Here is a 13,242-nt window from a genome sequence, read left to right on the forward strand (position 1 = left end):
TAACTGCCTGCTGCCTGGACTGCTCTCTATCTCACTGTGGATCAAGAGGAGTTAGAGCCCTGTCTTTGTTGATGTATAAAATGAAAGCAACCTTCCAGCTAGGATGGAGTCTGTCACTCTTCAGCAGGCCAGGCATTTCAGCTGTTAACGTGACTGTTGGATACATTCCACATCATAACAAGAAATATAACAAGCTGGCACTTATCAAAGTTCTATAAACAAGCAGGAAAACATACATCCGGATGCCTTTCTTGTCGCCGGTGATTTTAATTCTGCGTCATAACAACATGTGATGCCCAACTTCTAGCAACACGTTTCCTTCACCGCTAGGGGCGATAAAGTGTTAGACAACTATACTTTACGCATGAGCAAGCCATTTGGCAAATAACATCATGACTCCGTACGCCTGCTTCCTGTTTACAAGCAAAAGGTCAAACAGGAAGTAACCGTGACTCACTCCATTGAGAAATGGTCATCAGAATCATAGATTATGCTACAGGACTGCTTTGCTAGCGCTGATTGGTGCTGATAACATTGGCAAGCTAACCACCTCCGTCACCGGCTTCATAAGGAAATGCATCGGCGACATTGTCCCCACAGTGAAGGTTCGCTGCTTCCCCAATCAAAAGCCATGGATTATCACTGAGGTTGGCGCTATGCTAAAGGACAGGGCTACAGCAATCGCAGACAACCCTGACACTAATGGCTGAGGATAGGAACAAGTACAAGAAGTCCTGCTACAACCTCCGCAGAGTCATCAAACGAGCATAAGGACAATATAGGAATAAGGTGGAATCGTACACAAGCTTAAACGCCCGCCACATGTGGCAGGGGCTACAGTCCATTACGGATTATAAAGGAAGATCCAGCCGTGACCTGCCCAACGATGCCTCTATCCCAGACAAACTAAAAGCATTCTATGCACGCTTCAACAATAACAAACAGCGTACTGTGCGTGAGGGCCCCCACTCGGTGACCTCACTCTCCAAGGTTGATTTGAGTAGTTTCTTTAATCAGGTCAACACTTGCAAGGCACAGATTGACTGGCACGCAAATTCATGGTAATTCTCTCCTTGTCCCAGTCTTTAATCCCCACGTCTTAAGATGACTACCATCATTCCTGTTCCCAAGAACTCTAAGGCTTCATGCCACAATGACTACCACCCTGTAGCACTCACATCTGTAATCATTAATAAGGATTGGCGTCCCGTTTGCGTGACAGTTGTAAATCATTCAGCGCGTTATGTCAAGATCGCAGATTTTAGAGTAACAACAAATGTCGGTACATAGAAGTGTCTTATATCATCTGAAAGCTTAAATTATTGTTAATATAACGGCACTGTCCAATTTACAGTAGCTATTCCTGAAGAAATGCCATGCTATTGTTTGAGGAGAACTCCTAACAAAACAATTTTTCACCGCGATAGGTTTGATAAATTCACCTCTGAAGGTGAAATGTGTACTTACATTCTGAAATCTTGCTCTGATTTATCATCCAAAGGTTCCCAGAGTTATAACATGAAGTTTGGTTTTGTTAGATAAAATCCTTTTTCATATCCTAAAAAAGACCATATATCATGCACGATCGATTTTGAATTTCCACTCGTTCCAATTTGCAAAGAAAGGAATCTGTGAAAATCTCACCCTAAACGTTGTATCAACGAGTCAAATCACATTCGTATCTATTCCTCCCAGATCCTAGAAGGTAACAAGACTTCACTATTTCATTAGGGGTGTAGTATATCCTATAGGACACCATATTTGGTCAGAGAGCGGCACCTTCATGGCATGCCGATGACGCGGGCGGCCATCACTTGAACGACTGTATCTTTGTCAAATAAGCACCAATCGGGGTCAAACAAAGCTAGCTAGATAGCCAATGAGCTGGGCTTTACGGGAGTATCCGGAAACCATGTATTTGTCGTAAAATGTAGCCTCTAACCTTGTACAACAGCATGCCTTTTCATTTTGGACAAAAATTATAAGGATATTCAGAGTTATGAAGTTATGAAAACTGGTTGTTTTGCAAATGTTGAACTTATAATATGGCTACAAATACTTGGAAAGCTAAATCAAAGTCCAAGTATACAGATTTGAAGATATTCTTGCAGAGAAATTTAATATAAATGCCTCCTTCGCGATTTGCCCAACAGTACATGGGGACTTCACACTAAAAGTCTTGAGGATCAGTCATACTCCAAGTTATCCATCTGAAACCTTGCACTGCTGGCATCTTTTGGACACTATCGGAATTACAACCAGAGTGATGGCTTTAACAGTGACCTTTCTCTTGCATTTCAAAGATGGTGGTAAAGAAACACCGGTTGGTTTTTTCTTTTGTATTTTCTTCTACCAGATCTATTGTGTTATATTCTCCTACATTCAACTCACATTTCCAAACTTCAAAGTGGGTCCTTTCAAATGGTACCAAGAATATGCATATCCTTGCTTCAGAGCCTGAGCTACAGGCAGTTAGATTTGGCTATGTCATTTAGGCGAAAATTGAAAAAAAGGGGGCTATCCCTAAGAAGTTTTAAGTGCTTTGAAAGGCTAGCCATGGCACACATGACCTCCATCATCCCAGGCCCACCCTAATTTGCATACCGCCCCAACAGAGCCATAGATGACACAATCCTAATTGCACTCCACACTGCCCTCACTTACCTAGATAAGAGTAATACCTATGTGAGAATGCTGTTAATTGACTACAGCTCAGCGTTCAACACAAAGCTCATCACTAAGCTAAGGACCCTGGGACTTAACACTTACCTCTGCAAGTGGATCGTGGACTTCCTGACGGGCTGCCCCCAGGTGGTAAGGGTAGGCAACAACACATCTACCACGCTGATCCTCAACACGGGGGCCCCTCAGGGGTGCGTGCTTAGTCCCTTCCGGTACTCCCTTTTCACCCATGGCTGCGTGGCTAAGCACGACTCCAACACCATTATTAAGTTTGCTGAAGACACAACAGTGATCACCGACAACGATGAGACAGCCTATAAGGAGGAAGTCAGAGACCTGACAGTGTGGTGCCAGGACAACAACCTCTCCCTCAACGTCAGCAAGACAAAGGAGCTGATCGTGGACTACAGGAAAGGAGGGCCGAACACGCCCTCATTCACATTGATGGGGCTGTAGTGGAGCGGGTCGAGAGTTTCAAGTTCCTTGAGGTCCACATAACCAACAAACTATCATGGTCCAAACACACCAAGACAGTCTCCTGAGAGGGAACGACAACACCTTTCCCCCTCAGGAGACTGAAAAGACTTGGTATGAGTCCCCAGATCCTGAAAAAGTTCTACAGCTGCACCATCGAGAGCATCCTGACCAGTTGCATCACCACCTGGTATGGCAACTGCTCGGCATCCGACCGTAAGGCGCTACAGAGGGTAGTGCGTATGGCCCAGTACATCACTGGGGCCAAGCATCCTGACATCCAGGACCTACAGTTGAAGTCGGAAGTTTACATACACTTAGGTTAGAGTCATTAAAACTCGTTTTTCAACCACTCCACAAACTTACAACATCTACTTTGTGCATGACACAAGTAATTTTTCCAACAATTGTTTACAGACAGATTATTTCACTTATAATTCACTGTATCACAATTCCACTGGGTCATAAGTTTACATACACTAAGTTGACTGTGCCTTTAAACAGCTTGGAAAATTCCAGAAAATGATGTCATGGCTTTAGAAGCTTCTGATAGGTTAATTGACATAATTTGAGTCAATTGGAGGTGTACCTGTGGATGTATTTCAAGGCCTACCTTCAAACTCAGTGCCTCTTTGCTTGACATCATGGGAAAATCAAAAGAAATCAGCCAAGACCTCAGAAAATAAATTGTAGACCTCCACAAGTCCGTTTCATCCTTGGGAGCAATTTCCAAATGCCTGAAGGTACCACGTTCATCTGTACAAACAATAGTACGCAAGTATAAACACCATGGGACCACGCAGCCATCATACTGCTCAGGAAGGATGAGACGTCATTATGTCCAACTAATATAGATAAGGGATACGCCATCCAATCTCGTTTGCGCTTAGTGGGACTATCATGTGTTTTTTCACGAGAAAATGACCCAACACACCTCCAGGTTGTGTAAGGGCTATTTGACCAAGAAGGAGCGTGATGGAGTGCTGCAAAAGCCGTTTTCTTTCTCCAAATACACAAACATACTGTATGTATGTGAAATTGCAATGTTTGAGAGAACATCCTCAAGAGGTTAAAGATTAAATTATAAAAGTATGCCATAATAAAGTATAATTAATGTATACTAAAGTATAAATAAAGTATAAGTAAAGTATAATACATGTCATTTTCAACATGCACAGTTTATGATGGAAGTCATCCTGAAGCTCTGGCAACAAGTGTACACTTGTGAGATCTCATTAAGAATGGGATTGAATGAAGAGTGATGAACTGTCAAGGATAATTTCCTCTACATTATGCCCATCATTTATCATTCGACATAGCATCACATAATTGGTCAGTTTATCAAAATGATCTTAAAAACATTTATATTGCATTAAAGTGCATAATTTGTCAAATACATTTGAATCTTCTAAAATATTTGGCTGTTTGCTGGTGACAGGAGGGACTTTCCTGTTTCAATTAGAGGTCGACCGATTAATCGTAATGGCCGATTAATTAGGGCCGATTTAAAGTTTTCATAACAATCGGTAATCGGTATTTTTGGCCACCGATTTGCCGTTTTTTTTTTTTTTTACACCTTTATTTAACTAGGCAAGTCAGATTAAGAACACATTCTTATTTTCAATGATGGCCTAGGAACGGGGGTTAACTGCCTTGTTCAGGGGGGATTCGTTTTTGTAACCTTCCGGTTACGAGTCCAACGCTCTAACCACCTGCCTTACATTGCACTCCACGAGGAGCCTGCATGGCAGGCTGACTACCTGTTACACGAGGGCAGCAAGAAGCCAATGTAAGTTGCTAGCTAGCATTAAACTTATCTTCTAAAAAACTATCAATCTTAACATAATCACTAGTTAACTACACATGGTTGATGATATTACTAGTTTATCTAACGTGTCCTGCGTTGCATATAATCGATGCGGTGCCTGTTAATTTCTCATCGAATCACAGCCTACGTCGACAAAAGGGTGATGATTTAACAAGCGCATTTGCAAAAAAAGCACTGTCGTTGCACCAATGTACCTAACCATAAACATCAATGCCTTTCTTTAAAATCAATACAAAAGTATATATATTTTTAAACCTGCACATTTAGTTAATATTGCCTGCTAATATGAATCTTGCGTTCCGTGCAAGCAGTCAGGGTATATACAGCAGTTTGGGCCGCCTGGCTCATTGCGAACTGTGTGAAGTCCATTTATTCCTAACAAAGGCCGTAATTAATTGACCGGAATTGTACATAATTATGACGTAACATTGAAGGTTGTGCAATGTAACAGGAATATTTAGACTTAGGGATGCCACCCGTTTGTCATAAAATAAGTTGTACTCATCCTTGAAAATGTCGTACTGGAGAGAAGAGGACCAAGGCGCAGCGAGACTGTGAATACTCATACTTTAATAGACTCCAGTAAGGCATCCACAGGAAAACAATAACACGACAATAACAGTCTGACTAGGCACACGGCTAAGCACAGAACAATTCCCCACAACCCCACCGACGGCACTGTGCTACACACTCCCTCCCCAACCCACCTATCCTGGAGGTGGCTCAGGTGCAGGGCGTGGACCTTGCTCCACCGTCGGCGTAGCCCACTTCGGTGGCGCTGCTAGCTGCGCTGGGCAGATGGGCCACTTGGGCTGACCCTGGCAGACGGACCACTCGTGTTGGGCCGGGGGACAGGAGGGCCCCTCGGGCTGGGCCGGGGGACAGGAGGGCCCCTCGGGCTGGGCCGGGGGACAGGAGGGCCCCTCGGGCTGGGCCGGGGGACAGGAGGGCCCCTCGGGCTGGGCCGGGGGACAGGAGGGCCCCTCGGGCTGGGCCGGGGGACAGGAGGGCCCCTCGGGCTGGGCCGGGGGACAGGAGGGCCACTCGGGCTGGGCCGGGGGACAGGAGGGCCACTCCGGCTGGGCCGGGGGACAGGAGGGCCACTCCGGCAGGTCAGGGCAGTCTGGCCACTCCGGCAGGTCAGGGCAGTCTGGCCACTCCGGCAGGTCAGGGCAGTCTGGCCACTCCGGCAGTTCAGCGCAGTCTGGCCACTCCGGCAGTTCAGCGCAGTCTGGCCACTCCGGCAGTTCAGCGCAGTCTGACCTCTCTGGCGACTGTTGACTGGCGGGCAGCTCTGACGACTGTTGACTGGCGGGCAGCTCTGACGACTGTTGACTGGCGGGCAGCTCTGGTGACGACTGTTGACTGGCGGGCAGCTCTGGTGACGACTGTTGACTGGCGGGCAGCTCTGGTGACGACTGTTGACTGGCGGGCAGCTCTGGTGACGACTGTTGACTGGCGGGCAGCTCTGGTGACGACTGTTGACTGGCGGGCAGCTCTGGTGACGACTGTTGACTGGCGGGCAGCTCTTGCCCCGTCAAACAGCCCTTGTGCCCCCCCCTAAAAAATTATTGGGGGTGCCTCTCCTGTCCCCCTTACCTCGCCAGCCTTCTTCCGCTGCTTGGTCCTTTGTTGGTGGGGAATTCTGTAATAAAATAAGTTGTACTCATCCTTGAAAATGTCCTACTGGAGAGAAGAGGACCAAGGCGCAGCGAGACTGTGAATACTCATACTTTAATAGACTCCAGTAAGGCATCCACAGGAAAACAATAACACGACAGTAACAGTCTGACTAGGCACACGGCTAAGCACAGAACAATTCCCCACAACCCCAAAGACAAACACACACACCTATATAGGACTTCCAATCAAAGGCAACTATACACACCTGCCTTCAATTGGAAGTCCCAATCATCCACCCAACATTTAACCAACACAAACATGCCACGTCCTGACCCCAAAACTAAAACACTAGCTCCATCTGCTGGTCAGGACGTGACACCGTTAGATGAAATACGGAACGGTTCTTTATTTCACTGAAATAATAAACGTTTCGTTTTCGAAATGATCGTTTCCGGATTCGACCATATTAATGACCAAAGGCTCGTATTTCTGTGTGTTATTATGTTATAATTAAGTCTATGATTTGATATTTGATAGAGCAGTCTTACTGAGCGATGGTAGGCAGCAGCAGGCTCGTAAGCATTCATTCAAACAGCCCCTTCGTGCGTTTTGCCAGCAGCTCTTCGCAATTCTTCAAGCATTGCGCTGTTTATGACTTCAAGCCTATCAACCCCCGAGATTAGGCTGGTGTAACCCATGGGAAATGGCTAGCTAGTTAGCGGGTGCGCGCTAATAGTGTTTCAAACGTCACTCGCTCTGAGACTTGGGAGTTGTTGTTCCCCTTGCTCTACATGGGTAACGCTGCTTCGAGGGTGGCTGTTGTCGATGTGTCCCTGGTTTGAGCCCAGGTAGGAGCGAGGAGAGGGACGGAAGCTATACTGTTACACTGGCAATACTAAAGTGCCTATAAGAACATCCAATAGTCAAAGGTATATGAAATACAAATCGTATAGTGAGAAATAGTCCTATAATTCCTATAACTAAAACCTAAAACTTCTTACCTGGGAATATTGAAGACTCATGTTAAAAGGAACCACCAGCTTTCATATGTTCTGAGCAAGGAACTTAAACGTTAGCTTTTTTACATGGCACATATTGCACTTTTACTTTCTTCTCCAACACTTTGTTTTTGCATTATTTAAACCAAATTGAACGTTTCATTATTTATTTGAGGCTAGATTGATATTATTTATGTATTATATTAAGTTAAAATAAGTGTTCATTCAGTATTGTTGTAATTGTCATTATTACAAATAAATTAATTTAAAGAAATCGACCGATTATCCGGTATCGGCTTTTTTGGGTCCTCCAATAATCAGTATCGGCGTTGAAAAATCATAATCGGTTGACCTCTAGTTTCAATGTCTACAATAACTTTTTATACAATATGATTTAATTCACATGAGATCAGTTTAATGGAAATCTGGATACTGTCAGACCTTATTTGCCTATATAAGTAGTGAAAGATCAAAGAACAAATATATATATATATATATATATATATATATATATATATATATATATATCCACAGTACCAGTCAAAAGTTTGGACACACCTACTTATAATTCAAGGGTTTTTAATTATTTTGACTATTTTCTACATTGTAGAATAATAGTGAAGACATCAACACTATGAAATAACACATATGGAATCTTGTAGTAACCAAAAAAGTGTTAAACAAATCCAAATATATATATTTTAATTCTCTCAACCAGGTAAATGAGGTAGTCACCTGGAATGCATATTCAATAAACAGGTGTGCGTTGTTAAAAGTTGGGTGGGGTGGTATATAGAAGATAGCCCTATTTGGTAAAAGACCAAGTCCATATTATGGCAAGAACAGCTCAAATAAGCAAAGAGAAACAACAGTCAATCATTACTTTAACACATGAAGGTCAGTTAATCTCGAAAATGTCTTTGAAAGAACTTTGAAAGTTTCTTCAAGTGCAGTCGCAAAAACCATCAAGCACTATGATGAAACTGGCTCTCATGAGGACCGCCACAGGAAAGGAAGACCCAGAGTTACCTCTGCTGCAGAGGATAAGTTCATTAGAGTTACCAGCCTCAGAAATTGCAGCCCAAATAAATGCTACACAGAGTTAAAGTAACAGACATATTTCAACATTAACTGTTCAGAAGAGACTGCGTGAATCAGGCCTTCATGTTTGAAATGCTGCAAAGAAACCACTATTAAAGGACACCAATAAAAAAAAGATACTTGCTTGGGCCAAGAAACACGAGCAATGGACTGGTGGAAATCTGTCCTTTGGTCTGATGAGTCCAAATTTGAGACTTTTGGTTCCAACCGCCGTGTCTTTGTGAGATGCAGAGTAGGTGAACGGATGATCTCTGCATGTGTGGTTCCCACCGTGAAGCATGGAGGAGGAGTTGTGATGGTGTGGGGGCTTTGCTGGTGACACTGTCAGTGATTTTTTTAGAATTCAAGGCACACTTAACCAGCATGGCTACCACATCATTCTGCAGCGATACGCCATCCCATCTGGGTTGTGCTTAGTGGGACTATAATTTGTTTTTCAACAGGACAATGACCCAACACACCTTCAGGCTGTGTAAGGGCTATTTGACCAAGAAGGAGAGTGATGGAGTGCTGCATCAGATGACCTGGCCTCCACAATCACCTGACCTCAACCCAATTGAGATGGTTTGGGATGAGTTGGACTGCAGAGTGAAGGAAAAGCAGCCAACAAGTGCTCAGCACATGTGGGAACTGCTTCAAGACTGTTGGAAAAGCATTCCAGGTGAAGCTGGTTGAGATAATGCCAAGAGTGTGCAAAGCTGTCAATGCAAAGGGTGGATACTTTGAAGAATAAAAAATATATTTTGATTTGTTTAACACTTTTTTAGTTACTACATGATTCCATATGTGTTATTTCATAGTTTTGTAGAAAATAGTAAAAATAAAGAAAAACCCTTGAATGAGTAAGTGTGTCCAAACTTATGACTGGTACTGTAACAAAATATTTGAACAAAAAACAAATCAACATTATCTTCAATAACACATGAATAGTTGAAAAATGAAAAGTAATACACAACAATCACATATCTAAGGTCATATACACTGCTCAAAAAAATAAAGGGAACACTAAAATAACACATCCTAGATCTGAATTAATGAAATAATCTTTTAAATACTTTTTTCTTTACATAGTTGAATGTGCTGACAACAAAATCACACAAAAATAATCAATGGAAATCCAATTTATCAACCCATGGAGGTCTGGATTTGGAGTCACACTCAAAATTAAAGTGGAAAACCACACTACAGTCTGATCCAACTTTGATGTAATGTCCTTAAAACAAGTCAAAATGAGGCTCAGTAGTGTGTGTGGCCTCCACGTGCCTGTATGACCTCCCTACAATGCCTGGGCATGCTCCTGATGAGGTGGCGGATGGTCTCCTGAGAGATCTCCTCCCAGACCTGGACTAAAGCATCCACCAACTCCTGGACAGTCTGTGGTGCAACGTGGCGTTGGTGGATGGAGCGAGACATGATGTCCCAGATGTGCTCAATTGGATTCAGGTCTGGGGAACGGGCGGGCCAGTCCATAGCATCAATGCCTTCCTCTTGCAGGAACTGCTGACACACTCCAGCCACATGAGGTCTAGCATTGTCTTGCATTAGGAGGAACCCAGGGCCAACCGCACCAGCATATGGTCTCACAAGGGGTCTGAGGACCTCATCTCGGTACCTAATGGCAGTCAGGCTACCTCTGGCGAGCACATGGAGGGCTGTGTGGCCCCCCAAAGAAATGCCACCCCACACCATGACTGACCCACTGCCAAACCGGTCATGCTGGAGGATGTTGCAGGCAGCAGAATGTTCTCCACGGCGTCTCCAGACTGTCACGTCTGTCACATGTGCTCAGTGTGAACCTGCTTTCATCTGTGAAGAGCACAGGGCGCCAGTGGCGAATTTGCCAATCTTGGTGTTCTCTGGCAAATGCCAAACGTCCTGCACGGTGTTGGGCTGTAAGCACAACCCCCACCTGTGGACGTCGGGCCCTGATACCACCCTCATGGAGGCTGTTTCTGACCGTTTGAGCAGACACATGCACATTTGTGGCCTGCTGGAGGTCATTTTGCAGGGCTCTGGCAGTTCTCCTCCTGCTCCTCCTTGCACAAAGGCGGAGGTAGCGGTCCTGCTGCTGGGTTGTTGCCCTTCTACGTCCTCCTCCACGTCTCCTGATGTACTGGCCTGTCTCCTGGTAGCGCCTCCATGCTTTGGACACTACGCTGACAGACACAGCAAACCTTCATGCCACAGCTCGCATTGATGTGCCATCCTGGATGAGCTGCACTACCTGAGCCACTTGTGTGGGTTGTAGACTCCGTCTCATGCTACCACTAGAGTGAAAGCACCGCCAGCATTCAAAAGTGACCAAAACATCAGCCAGGAAGCATAGGAACTGAGAAGTGGTCTGTGGTTACCACCTGCAGAACCACTCCTTTATTGGGGGTGTCTTGCTAATTGCCTATAATTTCCACCTGTTGTCTATTCCATTTGCACAACAGCATGTGAAATTTATTGTCAATCAGTGTTGCTTCCTAAGTGGACAGTTTGATTTCACAGAAGTGTGATTGACTTGGAGTTACATTGTGTTGTTTAAGTGTTCCCTTTATTTTTTTGAGCAGTGTATATAAAGTTGTGTGATTTGCTGCAATCTCATATGCTTATTTACCAGACTTGCAAACAGCTACAGTAATGTTATTATTGGACATTGAGAGCCCTTTATCAGAATATGGATCTCCGTTCAAGTTCTTCGCAAGATATCCAAACAGATTGTGTGACTGGAACTAACCGCTTTATACATTCAGTATTCACAAGATTTTCCTAGGGGATATCTTCATAAATGTAAAAAAAAAAACACTTTAATTGTATTTACATTAAGCAATTTGTAAGTTTATTTTGTTATGTAATTTCATTAGTGTGCCAGGGCAAGGCCTCCCAATTGCCAATGATTAGATTTCACAAGTCTGGCAGAAGTAGGTAAGAAATCAAATTGTCGATTGGCGTACATAAACCTTTTTTAACATTAGAAATCAAACGAGCAATACAGAAATATAAGTGAAATATTGCCTCAGACACTACATCTATTTATCAAAAGATAACCACTTTTAGATGGAAAATGTATATCACTTTACCCAACAACAATGAACCTTTATCCCCACACAGCGTCTAAATCTAAATTCTCTTTTGATTAACGGCATTCACTCAGAATCAATTCTCATCTGAATATTAGTAATAATCCACTGTATTAACAAAGCGTTGACTGAATTTCAATATATTCCCCGAGAGTAAAAAAAATGATATATACATATATGCCTAAAAGTAAATTTGGAGGAAAGTATGGCTTGTTATTAGCTTGGAGCAGATCTATACCAACTACAAAGGGAATCCATTCAACTCAGTTAGTTAATTGAACAGATGGAAAATACAGACCGGTTGGAAAGCATATCGACAAAGTCCCTGTGCTGATAATGTGGTCACTGTATTGATTAAAGTGCATGGAGGAAATACAGTATAATGCAACTGGCATAAAGCACTACAGAGAAACGGTGGTCAATAGAAGTACTTACTAGTCTACGGAAACAAAACAGACAATAACACATAAACATTTTTAAAAAATGAATACAAATCCAATTTCAAGGGACTTACAGTATACCTTCACGATTGCGCTTTTGACACATTCAAATTAAATAATTAATTAATTTACCTTTCATGTTCACCTCTGCTCAATAAACACCACAACAGACTTCAGTAGAACCAACCAACACATCAAAATAATAATCTTACTAAATAAGTTTTGTTTTAGACCATAGAGAAAATATTTTGCTTTCCAAAAGGTGAATGCTGCTGTCCTAGAACTCCAGCGCAGGGGACAGTACATTCATACCTACTCCTCCGGGGTGTAGTAGGGCATCCAGAAGTCAACGAGGACAGTATCAGGACCACCCATTATCACAGTATTTGCACTTTGGCCCTTCTCCTTAACCCCTCTTCCTGGAAGCTGAGAGTCCTCGGAGACGTGGGGTCCCTAGGGCCTGCTGGGGCTGTGGCTCTGCTCCATGGTGATGAAGAAGAGGAAAATTGCGGCGGTGAGCAGTGTGTGCATGGACTCATAGAGCAGCTTGGGCGAGAAGACGCTCCAGATAAAGAGGTGGTAGCGCAGAGCCGTGACCAGCACCACGTAGGCTGCCGCCGGCACGGAGCGCAGCAGGGCCAAGCAGTAGCAGCCATGGCCGACCGCCACTGAGCTCCTGGAGAGAGAAGGAGAGGTAGAGGGGGATATGGGAGAGGGTGAAGAGATACAATGGGAGAGAAGGGAGAGAAATTGATTTGAATCTCATTTGGTTGTCAGAACAATGGAAAAACAGATGCCATGAGCAGTCAAAAAAACCACAAATGTGCACCTGACAAAAATAAATAAATACTGCATGGGACATCACAGGATTGGAGGTTCGCATCTCATAGGTCACGTTTTAACACCATGTGTACATTCAACCTCCACATCTAAAGTACTTGATAGAAAACAAACGCTATTGAACTCCTGGACTCATAGACAGAGCCTATTGCAATTATCTTAGCCTTGAGGCACATGCTTTCATCAGCATT

The 13,242-nt window shown here is 43.8% G+C and overlaps 1 pseudogene; it reads right to left on the reverse strand.

The window, feature by feature from the left end:
- Positions 1-11,564: 11,564 nt before the first annotated feature.
- The window catches only part of LOC106611537 (GPI ethanolamine phosphate transferase 2-like), a 146,262-nt pseudogene continuing 144,584 nt past the window's right edge, over positions 11,565-13,242 (reverse strand).

Source organism: Salmo salar, chromosome ssa09 (genome assembly GCF_905237065.1).
Source record: "Salmo salar chromosome ssa09, Ssal_v3.1, whole genome shotgun sequence".
Taxonomy (NCBI): Eukaryota; Metazoa; Chordata; class Actinopteri; order Salmoniformes; family Salmonidae; genus Salmo; species Salmo salar.